This window comes from Lolium rigidum, chromosome 1, assembly GCF_022539505.1.
Source record: "Lolium rigidum isolate FL_2022 chromosome 1, APGP_CSIRO_Lrig_0.1, whole genome shotgun sequence".
NCBI classification, from domain to species: Eukaryota; Viridiplantae; Streptophyta; class Magnoliopsida; order Poales; family Poaceae; genus Lolium; species Lolium rigidum.
In genome coordinates this window covers 337,574,046-337,593,357 of record NC_061508.1, presented here as the reverse complement: position 1 = coordinate 337,593,357, position 19,312 = coordinate 337,574,046, and positions in this window count along the sequence as shown.

Genomic DNA, 19,312 nt, shown 5'->3' with positions numbered 1-19,312 from the left:
AGGGAGCAAGACGACAACGACAGGCACTGGGACTGCCCCTTCTTCAGACACTGCTGGGATTCAGGAATGAGCCGATTGCCCACAATCGGCAATTGCCCAGAATGCAACCAGAAAAAGAAGGAGGCAGCCAACGTGTCTGTGTTCAGGCGCTTAGGGCCTCTCCCGCCACAAAGCAAACGTGCTGAGTCCCCTCGGTGGGCAGATCTCGAGGATTCCGAAGATGAGGGACAAGAAGAAGAAGACATGTACCACCGTCCAAGGTGGTGCCCTGATGGACTCAGCCGTTCACAAAAGCGCAGGGTTCAGCGATTGCGCGGCCTGGAGGAAGCCGAAAGGTTATACTTGCATACGTTAAGGAAGGCACGACCTGATCTGGCTGCGAAAGTTCAGCGAACCCTGGACGAAGAGGGTCGTCCACGGAAAATGGAGTGGCGCCCCAAGCAAAGGAAAGCCGATGATGAAACATCGGCTGGCACGAACATGGTGCTCGTCCTTCCGACAGAGCTTAGTGCTCCACGATTCTACGATGCACTCAAGGTGGACGACAGCAGGCGTATCAAGTCAGAGGTTGGGCTGGTTTTATCCACCAGCCTGACCGAGTAGTAAGAACAAACCAATGAGCAAACGGGGCGAGGCTGATCTTTATGGTCGGCCCCCAAAATTATGAAGGAGCATTATAAAACCTTCAGTCAGCGCTTCAATGGATATGGAGGCCGATTCCAGCAATCGGCCAAAATTATCCCCACCACTTATTGCTGCTTGTGTTCAACATCAATCTATTGGGCAGCAGCCACGTCGGCGGATGAAAGTCAGCACGAATCCTCGTGGAGCCGACGTGCAAGTGCAGTGCCCTGGCTAACCATAAAAGCCGATATCTGCAGTCATCTGGCAGATTCGGCTCGGGGGGCATATAGTCAGATGAACATGTGCAGATAAACATGTGTAAACATGCGTGCAGTAAAACATTAGGGGCTGATTAGGGAAAATCGGCCAGTAAAAATTTTTTTTTACATAACAGACAGCCGATGCGCGGACATCGACTCTAGTACAGTTACACAAGACCTACCGGCTATGTGCTCAAGGCCCAGATTTTCGCCGAGATGGTTTTCAGTTCGGCTTCTGTTTCCAGCCTTGGCTTCAATGAGCCAACAACCCTTTGCGCCAAGTTCAGCAGTAACATCAGTTAGGCATGCAAGGCAGCCTCTTTCTCATTAAGCTGGTGGTGTTTCATCTACAACATCGCCGTTCAATAGAAGAAAGCTGATCTGGGGCAAGTTTGGCTGATTCTTCATGGTGGTTATCTCGGACTACCAGATTACCTGAGGTCAGAGCCTTTTTGTTTTATCTGTGCATCCTTGCCGGTATTCTCGCCTTGATTGAGGCTCGGGGGGCAGCTCGCCCTGGAATATCTTTTGCTCTGAGAGCCGATATTGGTTGGAATCGGCTGGTTCTGCATTACGACTTGGAAACCAATGGCGACGCATTTGGCTCGTTTTGGCTGAGGCTCGGGGGGGCAATTCGCCCGAGAGGTTCTTGGCTTTGGAGCCGATTTTGTTGGAATCAGCTGGTTCTACGTTGCAGCTGTTCTGAAGAATTATGCTTGGTTACAGAGTCATCAGTTTCAGCATCCAAGCTGATTCAGCAACAGTTCCGGGACTCTCTTGGGAACGTCCGCTCAAAATCAAAGGAAGCCGGTCTGTTGCGATCGGCTGCACCCAGTGCTATCGTCATCGGCAGGGCTAGTTAACTTGGAAGTTAACTTGGAAGGATGACTGAGTTAGCTTGTCTCGCTGGTCATTAAGCATTGGTTAGCAACCGTCAAGGTCAGATGAGGAAAATCGGCTGAGTCGGCATAAAGAACATCGGCAAAATCAAAAGAAAATTTTGCATTGATAATAAGATTTCTTACAAAGAGGAGCCGATTGTTCAGCAAAAGGGACAGATTGCTACTGCTAATCTTATGCTAGTAGGTCCCTATTCTAAGGACTGTTGCCGTCTTCGCCGTCGCTGAGGTAGCTGCCCTCATTGCTGCTGTCGACGAATCCCTCGGTGCTGCTACTGTGACCTTCAGCGGAGGCTTCTTCCTCGTCATCATCATCGTCCTCGTCTGACCAAGCCCAGCCCCGGATGCGTTTCGCCGGCGGTTCGTCGGAGGAGGTGTCGTCCTCCTGTTCCTTTTTCATGACGGAGGAGATGTCTTCGTCTTCGACATCCTCTTCTTCTCTTTTGGTGACGGATGTGAATTTACCCCGGAAGGGAGGGTCGTCGTCGCCGCTCTCCGCCTCCAGTGCTCCGTCAACCAGGTACCGGAGGTCATCTTCCCCGTCGGTTAGGGGCATGGCCCCATCTGACCAGACGAGGTCCTCACCCTCCGGCACGAAGTCGAAGTCCCACTCCTGGTTGTCCCAATGTTTGGGAGCCCGGCGGTTGTACGCCTCCATCTTGTCGTGCTCTGGGACCGAATCGCTTGAGGAAGAGGATTGGAGAGAGACGGAAGACGAGGAAGAAGACGACATGGCCGAGGGAGAAGAGGGTTTTTTGGTGCCGATGGCCGGAACAGAGAAAAGGGATGAAGAGAGCTAATCAATCGGCACGGTTAAATAATGAGAAGCCTGGTGGAAATTTAATTCCATTGCAGTTTCCGAGGAAGTGATGCCAAAGTTATCGAATTTGGCAGAGAAGCTGAGAGACAGGTCATCATGATGAGGAATACTGCGCCAGGTCTGCTCTGCCACGACATGACCCTTCGAAGGAAAAATAGAGTGGTTTTGGAATTACCAATTCCAAAACCAGGGGGGCATGTGTTATCACCAGAATTTGACCGAGTCAGAGGTGGGCCGCGATCAAGATGGACTTAAAGAGATATACATGGAAGAATTACGTGAATCGGCCTGTTATGCTGAGTTTGGGCTAGTTTGCCCTTGTATCTGTAATATATTAGGATACGTGTCGATTAGTTAGAATTTGTCTCGTGCACGATGGGATTATTCCCTCGTTAGAAAGTCCCCTGGACTATAAATATGTATCTAGGGTTTATGGAATAAACAACAACCAACGTTCAACCAACAAATCAATCTCGGCGCATCGCCAACTCCTTCGTCTCGAGGGTTTCTACCGGTAGCAACATGCTGCCTAGATCGCATCTTGCGATCTAGGCAGCACAAGCTCCACGTTGTTCATGCGTTGCTCGTACTCGAAGCCTTTTTGATGGCGAGCAACGTAGTTATCATAGATGTGTTAGGGTTAGCATAGTTCTTCGCGTAACATGCTATCGTAGTGCAACCCTTGCATATCTAGCCGCCCTTACACCTATCTTAGGTGTAGGGGCGGCACCCCGCTTGATCATTATTTAGTAGATCTGATCCGTTACGGTTGCTCCTTGTTCTACAAGGATTAGTTTAATATCTGCAATAGTTAGGCCTTACGAAGGGGGGGAGGATCCAGCGGCACGTAGGGTGTCGTTCGCTAGTCCTAAACAGGATGTTCCGGGGATCAACCTCGTGTTGGTTTTTAGGCCTTGTTTAGGATCGGCTTACGATCACCGTACGTGGCCGCGAGGCCCAACCTGGAGTAGGATGATCCGATTATGCGGTGAAAACCCTAAATCGTCGTAGATCTCATTAGCTTTATCTTGATCAAGCAGGACCACCATATATTCGTGCACCCCGTACGAATCATGGGTGGATCGGCTCCTTGAGCCGATTCACGGGATAACCCGAGAGCCGATCGAGGCTCGTATTTAATGTTTACGTGTATGCCATGCAGGAAACTAAGCGAGGCATCTCCATCACCTTCCCGACCAGGTATAGGTCGGGTGGCACGCCCTTGCAATCAGCATCGGACGTGTGACCAGAAGGCTTTGCGGGCCGTCGCTCGGAGGGACCTCAGCCAGCCGCAGCTCTAGGTTGTTCCCGGCTCTACCGTGTTGACCGTCGCTGCCCGCCGGTGGGTTTTGGCAGTCAACAGAAACATGCACCATCGAGGTTGTCGACAGTGCAACCGGCAGGCCGCTGGAGCCCCGCAAGAACGCCACCAAGTTTATCAACCAATGCGGAGCTGTTGTTAGAGACAACGTCTCGATCACCGTCCAGGAGTGGAATGAGCCAAAGAAGGCACGTCTTGGTTTCACTTTTGTCGATAAGAGAATAGAAAAAGATTGCTTCAAGAAGCTTATGGAACATTTCGTTCTACCTCCGGAATACAACAAATTCGATGAGGAGGGTAACAAGATTGAGGAAAACAAGGAGAGGAGGAGGCTAGTCAAACAGTTCGCTCTTCATAAGATGGCCGACGCATTCCGGAAATTCAAGCAAAATCTAGCCCATGAATTTGTCAAGGAGAACAAGACTCCGGATTTTAAAGGACAATATGAGAAACTGAAACATGATTGGCCAGAATTTGTGAAGCAAAAGAAATCGGAGCAGTTCATTCAAATATCAAAAAAAAAATAAGGAAAATGCGGCTAAGAAGGAGTACAATCATATTATGGGGCCAGGAGGGTATCGCCTTTGGGAGCCTAGGTGGGAGAAGATGGAGAACGAGCTGAGGGCGCGAGGAATCCGTCCGAGTACGGAGGGATGGGACCCAAGGGCCAAAAGCTGGTGGTACGGGCATAGGGGAACGCTGAACCCGGAGACAGGGGAGTGTGTTTACCGGGGCAAAATAATTAAACCCACCCAAGCTCTTATTGACGCAATGAGGGATGCTCAAGAGGGGAAGATCAAGTTCAACAGAGAGAACGACGTGCTGACAAAAGCCCCCAGGAATCCTGAACACGGAGGACGTGTACGAGGCATGGGGCACATTCCGTGGAAAATAGGGTTCTCCCAGAACGATGACCCGTACGGTTACAGAAGCCGTAAGAGAAAGATGGATCGGGAAGCAGATGTTGTGGCGCGGTTGGCATCGGAAATGGATGTGATGAAGAAAACTGTGAGTGTACTAGTATCCGAAAGAGATGCAGCTCGGGCGCAGCATGAAGATCATCCAGTGGATCTCGGAAGCCAGCAGCGGAGAAGCAGCGTGGCTTCCACGGAGGCCCCACCGGCTGGTGCACCGACGATCGAAATTACTGCACCGGAGCCTCCGGCGATCGAAATTACTGCACCGGAGCCTCCTCGCTACCCCGTGGACGATGTAAAGGAGATGAAAGAATCTCATCTGTATTATCCAATCGGGAACATGTCCATGAAGGTAGCCATCGGCGGTGCTTTACCATGTGAACTCGGAGCACTCCACCACAACAAGCCCATTCAAGATGGCTATGCTCGTGTCACGGTGGAGGACATAGTACAAGGGTTTGAGGACCTGGAGATTGACATTGCTACACCTGAAGGGGAGAGAAGACTTGGAGATGTCAAGCGCCATTTCATTCTATGGCAAAAGAAGTTTATCAAGTTTCCGAGCGAGGCGCCAAGGACAACAAGTCCACCCCCTACGGTGGTGGTGGTGGCGGTGGCGGTGATGGTGGTGGTGGTGCTTCACCTACACCTCCTTCACGTCGGCCCGATGCCGCCCCCAACTCACCTCCGGCGGGTAGCGGCCGCCGCCCCTAGTCCACCCCGGGCGGGTAAGCGGACGCCGCCCCCAATCCACCTCCGGCGAAGAAGCGTAGCGGTCCCGGAGTATTAACCCGGACCCTTATGTACCTAAGATAACAAAGGTACCGGAGCCATCACCGAAGCCTCTCCCCACGAGGCCTTGGGAACGTATCGCCGAGGAAGTCGACGCGGCCGCGACCGCTGATTATGAGAAATGGAAGGCGGATCGCAAGAAGAAAAGAGAGCCCGAGCCCAAGCCAGCATTTTCCGATGAGCAAAAGAAGTGGGCTAAGTCATTTTTGAACGCACCGTCCCAAGCCGCGAAGAATCTGCCTGACGACTATGCACGTGAACTTCGTAAGCAGGCACTCATGTTCAAGGAGAAGAAAGAGCGGGAGGAGGCTGAGAAAACAGAATTAGAAAGTAAAAAAAGCGGGAAACGAGTTGCCCAGCTCGGGGAACAAAGTAAACAATCGATTGCCCCGCTTATAGTGAAAGCCGCCGGTCCGGATGCCCCCGATATCATAGAAGCTGCGGCAGCACATGGATTGACTGTAACGAGTGCCAGAGAACAAGCGGCCAACTTAGGTATTACTCTTCGTGAACTGTTAGGCCTTGATGAGGCGCCAGTGAAGGAGGTAGTAATTACATATGTGCCGAATGAGCCTCTTGTCGAGCCTGCGCAGGAAGAGGATCTACCTCCACAAATGAAAGGTCTGCTGAAATGGTACAAGGGTTACATAAAAAATAAAAACACCAAAGAATATATTTATGCGGAAGTTAGATATGAGCATCACTTCAAACATTACTATGTACAAATTCATCAGAGTGAATTGTTCCAGCTTTTCAATCTGCGCGAGCTCGACAAATCTATCATCAGTTGCTACGTTCGTAAGTGATTTATTTCTACCCCATCTCGTACATATTGCCCGCACTATATATATGTCCTAACTATATTGTTGTGTCCGCTATTATACATGCGGAATGAAGATTAAGGAATGCGGAGTAAGGAACATCCATGATGTTGGGTTCATTGACCCACACATCGTTAATGGATATGTGTTAGAGCATCACCCCGCCGACGTGGAGGAAGACCTGTGGCAGTTTCTTACAAAGCAGGAACTCAAAAGTGATATTCTATTTCCTTACCATTTTGGGTGAGTGTTTCTGTCTTGAGCACATTCTCTTTTGTTTACTCCATGCATGGTATGTGGCCGGCTAATCGATGAGTTATGCATGACTTACTGTGCATGTATCGTGTCCGCCGGTTCCACTGGATTCTGCTAGTAATTAAATTTGACACCTCAGAATATCTCGTCCACGACTCTCTGACTCTGGATTCAAATCTTTGGGGCGGCATGAGAAGAATGCTGCAGAAGTAATTATTTTCATTCATTTGCGCTCTATATCGATCGGCCTATTTCGTTCATTTCCTAATATCAAGTAACTAATAAATCTCTTGTTCATTTAATTTTCTTTGCCTCGTAGGGTTTGGAGACGGTTCTCAGATCAAAGGGTCGGTGATTTCAAAAAAGAGCTAGAATTCAAAAAGTCAGTGACTAAGAATGGTGGCGATATTCAGCCACCGGGGACCAATCTATGTGGATACTATGTCTGTGAGATGATCCGGAGATACACCTCTGAGCGGGTTCCGAGTGATACCAATGCTTAGAGGAATAACCTCCGGAAAATGCTTAGTCTAGAAGCTCGCTTCCGACCACTTCAAGAGGAACTAGCTGGATGGTTCAGGAGGGAAGTCCTCCATCCTAAAGGAGAACACTATTACGATGACGTAGAACTTCATATGCATTAAATTATGTATGGAAACTTGTTCAAAATTTTATATGGTCATCCGATGATATTGAATATATATTGTATATTCCTCTTGAATTCTTTTTGGTTCTAATTTCAAATTTGTTTGAAATTGTACATTCATATGCATGTATGTAGTACCGTAGAATATGTGAAACTCCTTCAAAATTAAAATAAAGCACAAAAGAAATAAAACAATACAAATTAAACGAAAAACAGGTTTAGGGGGGGGGGCTAAAACCCTAAACCTGCGGCGGCCTTTAGTCGCGGTTGGCCGAAGAACCGCGACTAAAGGTCCTCCGCCCCGACGGCCGCCTGGCGCCCACGTGGACGGGCCTTTAGTCGCGGTTCTTAAGCAACCGCGACTAAAGGGGGGGGCCTTTAGTCGCGGTTGCGCAACCGCGACTAATGGCAGTTGCGAACCGCGACCAAAGGCCCTTTTTCCACCAGTGACATGCACACACATAGCCGTACGTTGCCCACGTGGACGAACGGGATGAGCACAACCAAGTGCAGAGACTGAAAGAAAATATGTCCATTTCTTCTACGCTCTACTATACTACCTCCGTTTCAAGAAAAAAGGGTACGCGCATTTCAAGGACTATAAAAATTGAATAACAAAATTTTAATTATATTATATAAAATTAGTATCGTTGAATTCGTATTGAAGAGAACTGTTTAATGATACTCATTTCATACAAACAATATTTATGTATTTAAAGTAATTTTAGGTCAAACAAAAAACTCGTAAAACGAGGACGGCTTATTTCTTGAAACGGAGGTAGTATATACAACGACCCTGCAAACTGTTGGTGGTAGTATCTCTACTGTTGTTCTTGCCAACAAGCTATCGGCTCTTCACTTCCCCAAGCCACCCCCCCCCTCCACTCATCGCCCACGATTCGGTGCACCGTCAGCTCGTAGTTACCGCATCCCGGCGTGGTTCGTTATGCCACTCTTCATGCACATGAGGGTGTTGCTTTGCATTGCGTGAACTTCGAATCTTCGCGACAAATGCCACGGTTGTAAAACATATACTCCGTCCGATCCCTTTTAATTGACTTGAATTCAGTATAAATTTATACTAAATCCAAGTTAATTAAAAGGGTTCGGTGAGTACTTACTATACTAATCCCACTAGGACGCCGTAGTGCTTGATCAGTTGGCGACACCCTCCACAAACTTTGTCCTGGAGCGTTGTATTACCAGTTTTGTCGCCACCTGGCACCTTCTGGCTGCTGCACTAACATTTGAATGCTGCAGCGTGTAGTGTCGCACTTCACTCGTGCATTGACAAACGAGGCCCGTTTATTCTAAGGGCTAGAGCTTATTAGGAGGTGACGGTGTGAGCTACTCCAAGATACTGTAAGATTTACTGTGCGTAGCTCCAAGATAAGATTTTGGGAGCGCAAATTATTTTTGGAGCCTACCGAGTTACTCCAGGTTCTGTCGCCTCAAGAAATAACATATCTTCTCGCATGTGCGAACTCCGACGGAGATCTCATAGTTTTCCTAGCCATGGTGCAGTGTTGATTTTCTGTCTGAACCCATCACTGTCTTGCAAGAATATTAGGTTAGCAGTTTGAGGTCTCCTGGTCAGATGCACGTACTAGGTTGTAATTAACAGACCGCATGCATATCTGATTGTTAACCATATGTGTGCTGGCTGACCATAAGATGTCTCGTTGACGATTACATTTGGGACTCCTGGGAGCATATCCTCCCTGTATGAACAGTTATTTCAAGAAAAACATAGACAAATCAAATTTAATCACTGCGATTATTTATCTACTCCCTCCGGTCCATATTAATTGACTCTAATGTGGATGTATCTAGACACATTTTAGTTCTAGATACATCCATATTGAAGTCAATTAATATGAATCGGAGGGAGTACTTGTTTTTTACACTATTGCTTGTGGTTCGTCGAATTTTGCATGTAAAAATTAAATAGGTACGTTTCCACCATAAAAAGACAAAGTTAAGTACTCTAAATAGACAACAAATTTAGCATTGAATTTATCTTTTAACATGTGCAATAACATTTTGAACAACTAGGAGCAGGATGCACTCTCGCGCTGGCGATGGAGGGCACGGAGGATACTTGCGTGCGTTGGGGTGTTTCACGTGGCGCGTGGACGAGCTTAGACCGCATGACAACAGTGCACGGGTAAAGCACTGCTCGTGCACCACCTTTGTGCATTGCATCCGAAATCAGTAGTATTATAGAAGGGAGTTCACGGCAGGGCTGGCTGAATTTCATACAAGCTGCAAACAAGCCCTTGTGTTCGATTTGGAGGCTAGATTGCTAGATGAAGCGAAACATGGATGGACCATCAGAAAAGTAGCAAGCATTTCCGCTTCGGTTCATCGATCGTGATCCAAAACCTTAATACAATGGGGGGGGGGGGGGGGGGGGGGTCATGGAACTCGTGGATGGTTTGCTTAGGGCATCTGCAGCGGCGCGACGCAGCGTCCGTTTCTGTCCGCTGTGACCGGAAACGCGTCTGGCAGTAGCACCAGCGGGCCGATGCATAGTGACCGGACCGTCCGCGGAGACGCAAACTTGGCCCAAATATGCGCCAGGTTTGCGTCTCCGCGGACGCTTGACGGTCGCGGAATCTGTCCGCCTTGGGTGCATCCGGGCTCGGTCGGCAGTGAGTAGGTAAGCAAAAGATTTTTTCATTACTATATATTGATTGGCCAAAAGGACCATCTTTACAGAGATGGTTAGTCGAGTTAACCTAAAACTACAACGGCCGTACCTACTCGCCGTCGCGCGGCCTAGACCAGCCTCGGTTACTCGCAGTCGCGTGCCCTACTACTGGCCGCCGGAAGGGCCGGCGCCGTCGTCGAAGCAGGAGAGCTTCGCGCACTCCGCGCGCCGCGCACGGCGGCGAACGGACATCTCGTCCTGCCGCCTGCGCCGTTCGAGGGCCTCGGCCAGGGTGTTGTCCCACAGGGCCACCGCCTGGGCCTCCGCCACCTTGGCAGCCGCCGCCTCCGCCGCCGCCTGGGCCTCCTCCTCCTCCTCCGCCGCCTGGACCGCCGCCGCGTCCTCGTTCGCCTGGGCCGCCGCCTGGATCGCCGCCACGTCGGCGACGAAGCGGGCCCTTTCCCTAGCCTCCGCCTCCACCGCTTCGTCCCTGGCGGCGATGACGGCCTCCAGCTCGCGGTTCTCCTGCTTGACCCGCGCGGGAGAAGGCCCCCTACGCTGGAGCGAGTCCAGGTCTGAGCACATTAACCCCCGGAGCCATGGCCATCGCATAGTTGTGGGCTTCCTCCTCCGCCACCCAAGCCTGACGGCGCTGGGCGTCCCTAGCCAGGGACTCGAAGGACGCGAGCAGAATCCGCTGGTCGCCGGCGCACTCGAAGCGCATGGGCACGGGGACGTCGTCGTCCGCGATGTCGTGGATGACGGCGTCGGCCGGAGGGGCCGCGATGGCCGCCCGCGCCTCCGCGAGCTCGGCCCTGGCGTCGGCGAGCTCGGCCCTGGCGTCGGCGAGCTCGGCCATGGCGTTGGCCTTCTCCAACCTCGCTAGTTCCTGCCTTCTCCAACCTCGCTAGTTCCTGCCTTCTCCAACCTTGTTGTTGCAGTTGATGTAAATTACATGTTGAGGTGTCAGGTGTCCCTCTCCTTATTTTATGCAGGCATCTTCTGCGCGTCGTTTCTCCGTACACGTCATCACACCAGGCTGCGTGCCTATGTACAACTCAGCTCTAATGCATAAAATTTATATCAGGGTCTTTTAAAAGTCAAACCTTATAGATGTTTGATCAAGTTTATACCAAATATACTAACATGCAAAATAAAACATTAATATCATTAGATACATCATGAAAAATATTTTCATACGATATATGTATAGTAACATATATTTGTTGACATATATATATATATATAAAAGGTAGATCAAACTTTGCTTGGATTGACCTTAAAAAATACTACGTAGTAGCAAAAATAATTAACCGGCTGGCCGATCGAGTCCCAAAGGTTTTGCTGGGCCGCTCGATACCCGATAGCTCTCCCATCTCCCACGTTGACCACAGCTCGCCCGAGGCCGCCATGCATGCGCTCGAGTCGCCCGACGCCAATGCTGCTCCGTCTCTGTCCCCGCGCGTTTAACGAAAAAAACCCCTTCAAAAAGCCCTCGTGTGGGCGCGCCTATGCATCGTCTGCGCGCAGCACGTACGTACACCGGGGCCAAAAATGAGGAGCACTTTCCCGCCAGGCCGCGCCGGAGAGTGTATAAAGTTGGACGACGTCGCCGGGATCACGGCGGCGACGAGCGGGACCGGCCGGCGGCAGGCAGGCTCCCAGTCTCTGCAGGTGGCAATGTGCCTCGCCCATGCATCTTGCTTGATCCTGCATGCCTGTATACAGTACAGGCGAGGTCTATCCTTTTCTCTCTCGACCTTTTCGCTTTCCGCGCAGCGCAGGCAGAACGGGGCGAAAAGATAGGCGAGGGCAGGACTGCACGCTCCTCAAGGGTAGCGGCGGTACGTACGGCGAGGGTAGGCAGCATCTAGCACAGGGGATGACCGTGCAGCAGTGGTACTTGCTGGATGCTGCTGCTGTTGCGACGCGATGAGACGGGACGGGAAATCATCTTCTTCTTCTTCATCCACCGTTCAACCTTGTATACGACGGTGCTAGTATGGGTGCATGTGAACCCATTTTTTGAAAAGTTCCGTTTGTGATGTCAAAACATGTTTTAAAAATCGAAACACAAAATGATTTCCCAGATGATCTCAAATATGTGCCCTGGACATGAGTTTCGTAACGAAAAAACCTTTTATTTTGTCTCGGCAAAAAAGTAAAATTTTGCAAGGCTATATAGCAGTATATGTGACGTATTTTGTCTTTTTTACATTCTGAAATAAAAAAGTGGTTTCTCCGAAATTTTTTTGTACGCACACATGGAACATGCGTACGTACCCGGTTATTTTTATTTCAGAATTTTTTAACATTTAGAAAATACATTTCCAACCTGGGTTCACATGCACCCAGGTTCAAACCGGACTTTTCCGGTGCTAGTAGTACCTTCTAGTGATAGACTGGTACACTTAGACAATCAACATCCATATTAGTACGCATGTTAACAATGCACACGTAAGATTAACAATGCACTAGTTTAAGAAAGTTCGGTCAGTCAAACCAACCTGTCATTTTGCCCATCTAATCATTGGCTTGTTGCTCGCTGCGCTTATGCCTATAATAATACGGTACAGATCACCGAGAAGAATCAATGTTCCAAGTCATATTGCTTGGATGTACATTTTTTGTCGAAAAAAATGTACATTTTTTGTTCTCCTAGATGTTCAATCATCAATCCTTTCTTCACGGACAGTGCTACAGTAATGGTACACTGTTACTAATTTTGTCAGAGTTTTCAAGTTCATTGGACACTATAAAGATGTGTAATGAACAAAATGACCAGCTAGTACAAAACAGTTCTATATATTGTCACTAAGGTACTACTACCTTCCTAATGAAATAACTAAACTTCTAATTTTGTCCTGAGAGTTAAATTTCTCTAATTTTGATCAGATATAAATAAAAAATAAATAAATATTTATAGCACCCAATCCATAAATATAGTTAATATACATTCAATTTACCATATATATAGTTAATATACATTCAATTGAAAACTAGAAATTCAATTATTTTCAGACGGGAGGAGTACCATATATATAGTTAATATACATCCAATTTACCATTTCTCCGTATTACAACAAATTTTCGCTGAAAACCAGAAAATCTTCTTACAAAATCTGCAAAAGCAAATACAATATCAACTCCACTTCGAATTCCAAAACAAACCGTCCCAAAATTCGTATTTTTGGAGGTAGAGGATGCACGAATGTATGTGTGAGTGTGTGTGCCGTTTTTCCATACTCAAATTCGAAAGTACGTGGCTTAGATAAAAATAATAAGTTTAAAATAAATAGTCTGAAGAAAACTCTCTCCTCCCCTAATTTTTGTAACTTATAGGTCGACCAGCAATGTAACTTAATGATAGAGTAAGTAATATCAGATTTAGGAGTAACCATTTTATTAGGAGGTATCCAAACCTAGCTACCTAGGTGAATGGCCAGCTCGTTTGGCAACCAGCATGTTTACTAACCAAAACTCTCAAATTTAACATAAACTGACCCATTTGTGTTTTTGCGCATGAGCAAATTAGGATGTGTCCAAACATAGCTATCTAGGTGTATGACCAGCACATTTGACGACCAGCATGTTTAAATATGTCTCACGGCCTTGTTTTGCATGAGCAAAGCTTTGTTTGAATCCTCTGGATGTCTCACTCTCACTTCTGCACCTGCTGCATCCTGCCTGGATCTAGCTAGCCACCTACGTAGCACACCAATTTCTAGCCCTCTTGTCCATGTGATCTTTGTGCTAAAAGATAGGAGGAACAGATTCTTCAGATTTGACCCCACTACTTCTCAAAAGGAACAGCCCAAAACAGTTTTCTTTTAGGTTTCAGAACATGGACAAATCATGCACTGATCTTTTTACCTGATTTTCATACGTCTTATATGAAAGAGTGAAGCTTGGGACGCCAAAGTTGCCATAACAAATTTGAATTTTGGGCCCTCTCCTATCTGTCATGTTCTCGTGCTTGTATCAACCTTTACGAAAAGGTAGACGAAAAGCACAAAGACACATAGAAAACCCTGAAGCAGATATACTTAGCCCAATGCACTATCGTACTCCCTTCTTACCATAATATTGTGCATATAAGTTTTAAAAAAGTCAAACTTCATTAACTCCAACCGAATTTATTGAGAAAAATATCTATATCTAAATACAAAATGGATACCATACAAAATATACATCATACTCAGTCTGATGGCAATGATTTTTTATCCTAGATGTTGACAATTTTTTCTACATATTTGGTGAAACTTTATAACGTTTGATTTTTTAAATTTGTATGCTACATTTTGGCAAGGAGGGGATATTTAACATAAGCAGACATGCACTCCCTGGTTGTGACAGCGCAATGAACGGGAGCCTATACCCTTGCAAGCATCGCAATCATTTGGCACAAACACTGCATTGTTAGGTAACAAGAGATCCACATGGAAGGAGAACCTTTTGACCGGTGCACACACGATGAAGACACACATGTAGAGACTAGAGAGCAAGGACTAGTATTGTATACTACTAGCTTGAATATACATTGATCCAGCAGCTGCTCGATTCAGTTCTACTGACCTGGATCGAAGCCATGTAGTACTATAGTACTAGTAGTATTGATTTTCTGTCAATTGGATTCCGATAGACTTGTTGTATATACTCGTAGCTAGCAGTGGAAGCTAGAGCTAGAGGGATCCACGGACTGTAGCTATCTCAGCCATGTGATGGATTCACAGGGCCGTTAACTATTCATTCATCGACAGTCATCACTCGCCATTGAGGCCAAGTGTAAGAAGATCACAGACGACAGCTGGCCTGACATCCTCGGTGTCAATGAGATTTCACAGCGACTGCAGGTGCAGCTAGCCAACTTGCCTCGCAGTATTACCGACGAAATCGCATCGGAACAAGTAGCCCCCCTCCCTCTACCCACAAAACCTGTTGCTTGCTCCGAAACTTCCGATCACGCAACGATAAATGTTACGTTTTGCGAGCATCTTGAGACCAGACGCACATCTTGAGATCGATCAGACAAGAAACGGACCAGAAGACATCGAGGCGACCTGCGTCGCGTGCAGTGCAAACTGTTGAACCGGAGTGGAGTTTGTGCTTCAGCGCGAGCATCTATAATACTTCCACCGTCTATAAATAAGTGGCTCAACTTCATCTAGATTCGAATGTATCTGTATATATTTCACGTATAAATGTCTCTGTAGATAAAAAATAGTTGTGACACTTATTTTAAAATGAAGGAAATAGATTATGTAAAATACGAAATATGTTTACCTAGCTTTCATATATATCACCCGAGGCAAAAAAAAAAAAACTCCAACGGGTGCCCAAAATGTTTTGGTGATGTAATTTTTTTAGGGCATCCCTTAATAATGTCCATACATCACCTAGCAGGTGAGGCGATGTAAAACAAAATGGGGCACACTGAACTTTCCCTCCCCTCTACCGACGCTCGCCCTCTCCCTCTTCCCGACCAGCCGCCGACGAGATTCCGCCAAAGTCCGACCAACCTTCCGCCCTCGAGCTCTGAATCAGATGGCCCCCGGATCGAGCTAATACGGCCAACAGGGGGCTAGCTCGCGGACGCCATGGTCGACGTGTCCACGTCCGCGACGAGAGGAGCCGAGGTGGGCCAGGCTGGAGCTAGTAGTGCGGCGGTGGCGCACCATACGAGCTCGGGGCGCAGCCGGATGTGTTCTCGATGGTTGACGACGACACTTGGAGAGGCTGCGGCGGAATATAGACATGGCCGAGAGAGGAGAAACCGAGGAGGGTTTAGGCCGTGCGGTTGCTCTAGTAGGGCGTGGGGTCCATCGGGTAGAGCGAGGAGAGGGAGAGGTCCTATGGGAAGGGAAGGTGCGAGCCAGGAGGCGGTCTCACGTGGCGGCGATGGGGATCGATGGAGGCGTCAGGGACAAGGATGAAGGTATGTAGCACAAATCGATTGAGCTAACTAAATTTTGACCACAATGTTAACAAATTTTCATGCATAAATTATTATGTATTTGGATATATTTTACTTGTATATAGGAGTGTTTTAGAACTGTTAAAAATGAAATTTAAGTTGGTGAACTCAAAGTTTGAACCGTCGAAGAAGGAGGATTTGATGCAAATGTTTCCTATTATAGATCATCTTTTGTAGCAAGAGTGCTCTATTATACATTATCTTGTAAACCAAAAACTCAACAGGTGATGTAAGAGTCACTTTTTGGTGATATAAAAATTATAGGGCACATGTTTTGGTACCCTATCATACATCATATGTTAGAGATGTTCTAACAAACTCGATCGTATGACATAACAAAATCTATACCTGAATGTAGGTTCGGATGATCATGATCTCACCCGCACGATATAGTGGACACCAGGCCAACAATCCATTACAAGATTCATGGATTCGATAATTTTCTTGTGATCACGAGTGAGATGAGTTCCGGCTTCATCGTTTCATTAGTGTCGAACAATGTTATGTCTCCTGGTAGATTGAGGCCCTCATGGTTGGTGAAACGGAACATTGTTAGTTGCATCCGCATATTGTTATATTGTGATCCAAATTTATATAATAAAGGGAGGCTAACTTCACGGCGAGCGGAGTGAGGCCCGTCGCCGGTAGGCTTGGGCCGAAGGGGGTGCGGGGGGCGACAGCCCCCCACGGTACCGATCGTTGCCACCACCTACATATACATCTTGTAAGCCACCGGCTAGGGTTTATCAGATTATAAGATAACCCACGGCGTTTGTAAACACTCCCCGATATAGTGAACTTTTGCTGGCTGACGCTCGTGGTTTTTTTCCCTTCTGTGTTGGAAGGGGTTTTCCACGTTAAATCTCGTGTCTCCGCTACATTTTCTTTTATCATTTCTTCGTTATTTGCTTGTCGCTTTAATCACACATACTATGGTCAAAATATGTCTACCATACAAACCAAACATTCTCCACGATTTTTTTTCATATGAATTAAGTATTAACTTTTTAGGTACTCTAGTTAAAAATCGTATTGAAACATTGTGGATAGTAAATACGATAAATATGAAGCGGTAATTTACGGTGAATTTACCCGGTGTGTATCATTAAGCTAAAATATTTTATAGCATGACGGAGGTTCTCGTAGATAGTGCGTGACTAATGTTGTATCTTCATCAATTTTGAATGTTTGACATTTATGTCTTATTACATTAGAATATTCCTCTAGTGGGGGGACATTCTCATACTTGTGAAAATATGTGTTCACCCAGCCCCGTGTGTATCATTAAGCAATTTGTTAGTGTGAGGATGTTCCTGTTGATACTGTGAATAATGTGGTCACATTATTAATTTATTCAGTGCCTCAAACTTTCTTAAGCGTTTGGTGAGAGTGTCAGTCTAATGCCCTTGAATAAAATTTTCATTTTTGTGTACTCATTGATAGAAACAATATACGCATTGCCACTAATCATGTGACTTGATTAATCTAAAAATTCCACAACTCCGAATTCCGCATTAATTTTGTGAGTGTGTTGGCCCAAATAAAGTCGAATAAAAATTTCATTTATCTGTTCTCAGTTATAGAAACAACACTCAAAGTGGCCCTCGCAAATGCGAGGGCACCATCTTTAGTGTATCAAAAGTGTTAATTATTAATTTTATCTTATATAATTTTTTCCAATTTACCCCCTTTGTTGCATAAGAGAAAGTAAAATAGACATGTACAAATTTTAATTGTACATGATTATATTGCTATTAAGTAGTGAAAGTATTATAAAAAATAATAGCTATTATGTTTCTCTCATTGACTTATTTATAAGATAGACGTGGAGTTTCGAGGACACCAACAAAACTAACCACATGTATTACACATATTGTTGTATGCTCGCTAGTAGGATACATCTCTATCTTTTATGTATATCTTATGTTCTAGTTTCTCTATTCCTATTGTCCTTGTATAAAATGTGAGATTGCCTCCATGCTTGTTTGCATATACAACGGGATTCATATTTTATTCTGAACATATTTTTTTAAATAACCCGTTACCAACACGCCATCAAGCATCTGGTTCAACCAATCACCAGACTTTGACATGTTACGATTCAGCTATGCCTTAGATATTCATAAACTAAATGAAGAAAAATTCTTAAATCAATCCCTATATTTTGTGCCTGAATTTATATTGTAAGGTGTTGCGTAAATTTCTTTACATTCATGTTATATTATATTTATAACCTTTCCACTCTACATCATTTAGAAAATTAAAATTGCATAAGAGTTTCGACCATGCATGCATGATGGGACACAACCTACCATAACAATCATCTTATTATGTATTTTAATCAATTTATAATTGTAGGTGCCTCTTAATTATTTTGTATCGTCAACCTGTGTATGTATAGAAAAAATACTCGATAAATCACATATACATATATTTATACTTTTTACCTAGATCACAAAATATGTGCATCTTCTCTTATGGTTTTATTTAATTTAGAATTAGATATTCTTTGTATACCGAACATGAATACGTATGAGTCAATATATTGTACCACATACACATGCATATGTCAGTCTATATTTTATCTCGTAATACATGGTTAACTTATCTAGATTAGTATTTCTTCTGGACATCTAGCGTATGCAATTTTGAAAAAATGAATAGGGCTAGATTCTCGATGATTTGTACCGATTACAATTTTGTTTTTTAACAGGCCAAGCTAAAGTCAAATGTCGTGTCCTTGCCACGTATTCTATCAGATTGACCTTGTCCTACACATAGTATTTTTTTCACCGAACACATACACGTGGAGATAGAACAACTTTTTTCTATTTTTTTTGACACAAATACTTTTTCTACTTGTTTTTTTCTTTTCTAATATTTTTTTGCCAAAAATGACAGAGGCGGCTGGCTATGTATCGAGCCGTCAAAAGATCCACATGTCAAAGGTTTACTATGAGTCACTATAGATTTGTTTTTATTTCCTCTGTTCCAAATTAGTTGACTCATATGAATATAAAGAATTTGGGTTTATGGTTGGACGGAGGGAGTATTTGGATAAGGGTTTATTATCTTGGCTGAAATTTCCAAAATTTTGCCGAAATCCAGTTACCACGAGAAAACTGTAATATTGGACGAAATTTATCAGTACCACATAATTTTGCTCAAATTTGGAAAAAAAATAACAATTTTTTGGATGATTTTAAAATTTTATTTGAAAAATCTTTGGTGGAATTTTGGCCGATATTTAAGGAAACCTGATTTACCCATGCCGAATAGGTACTTATTTCTACAAGAAATAAAATCTTGATTTGGCCGAGGAATAATAAT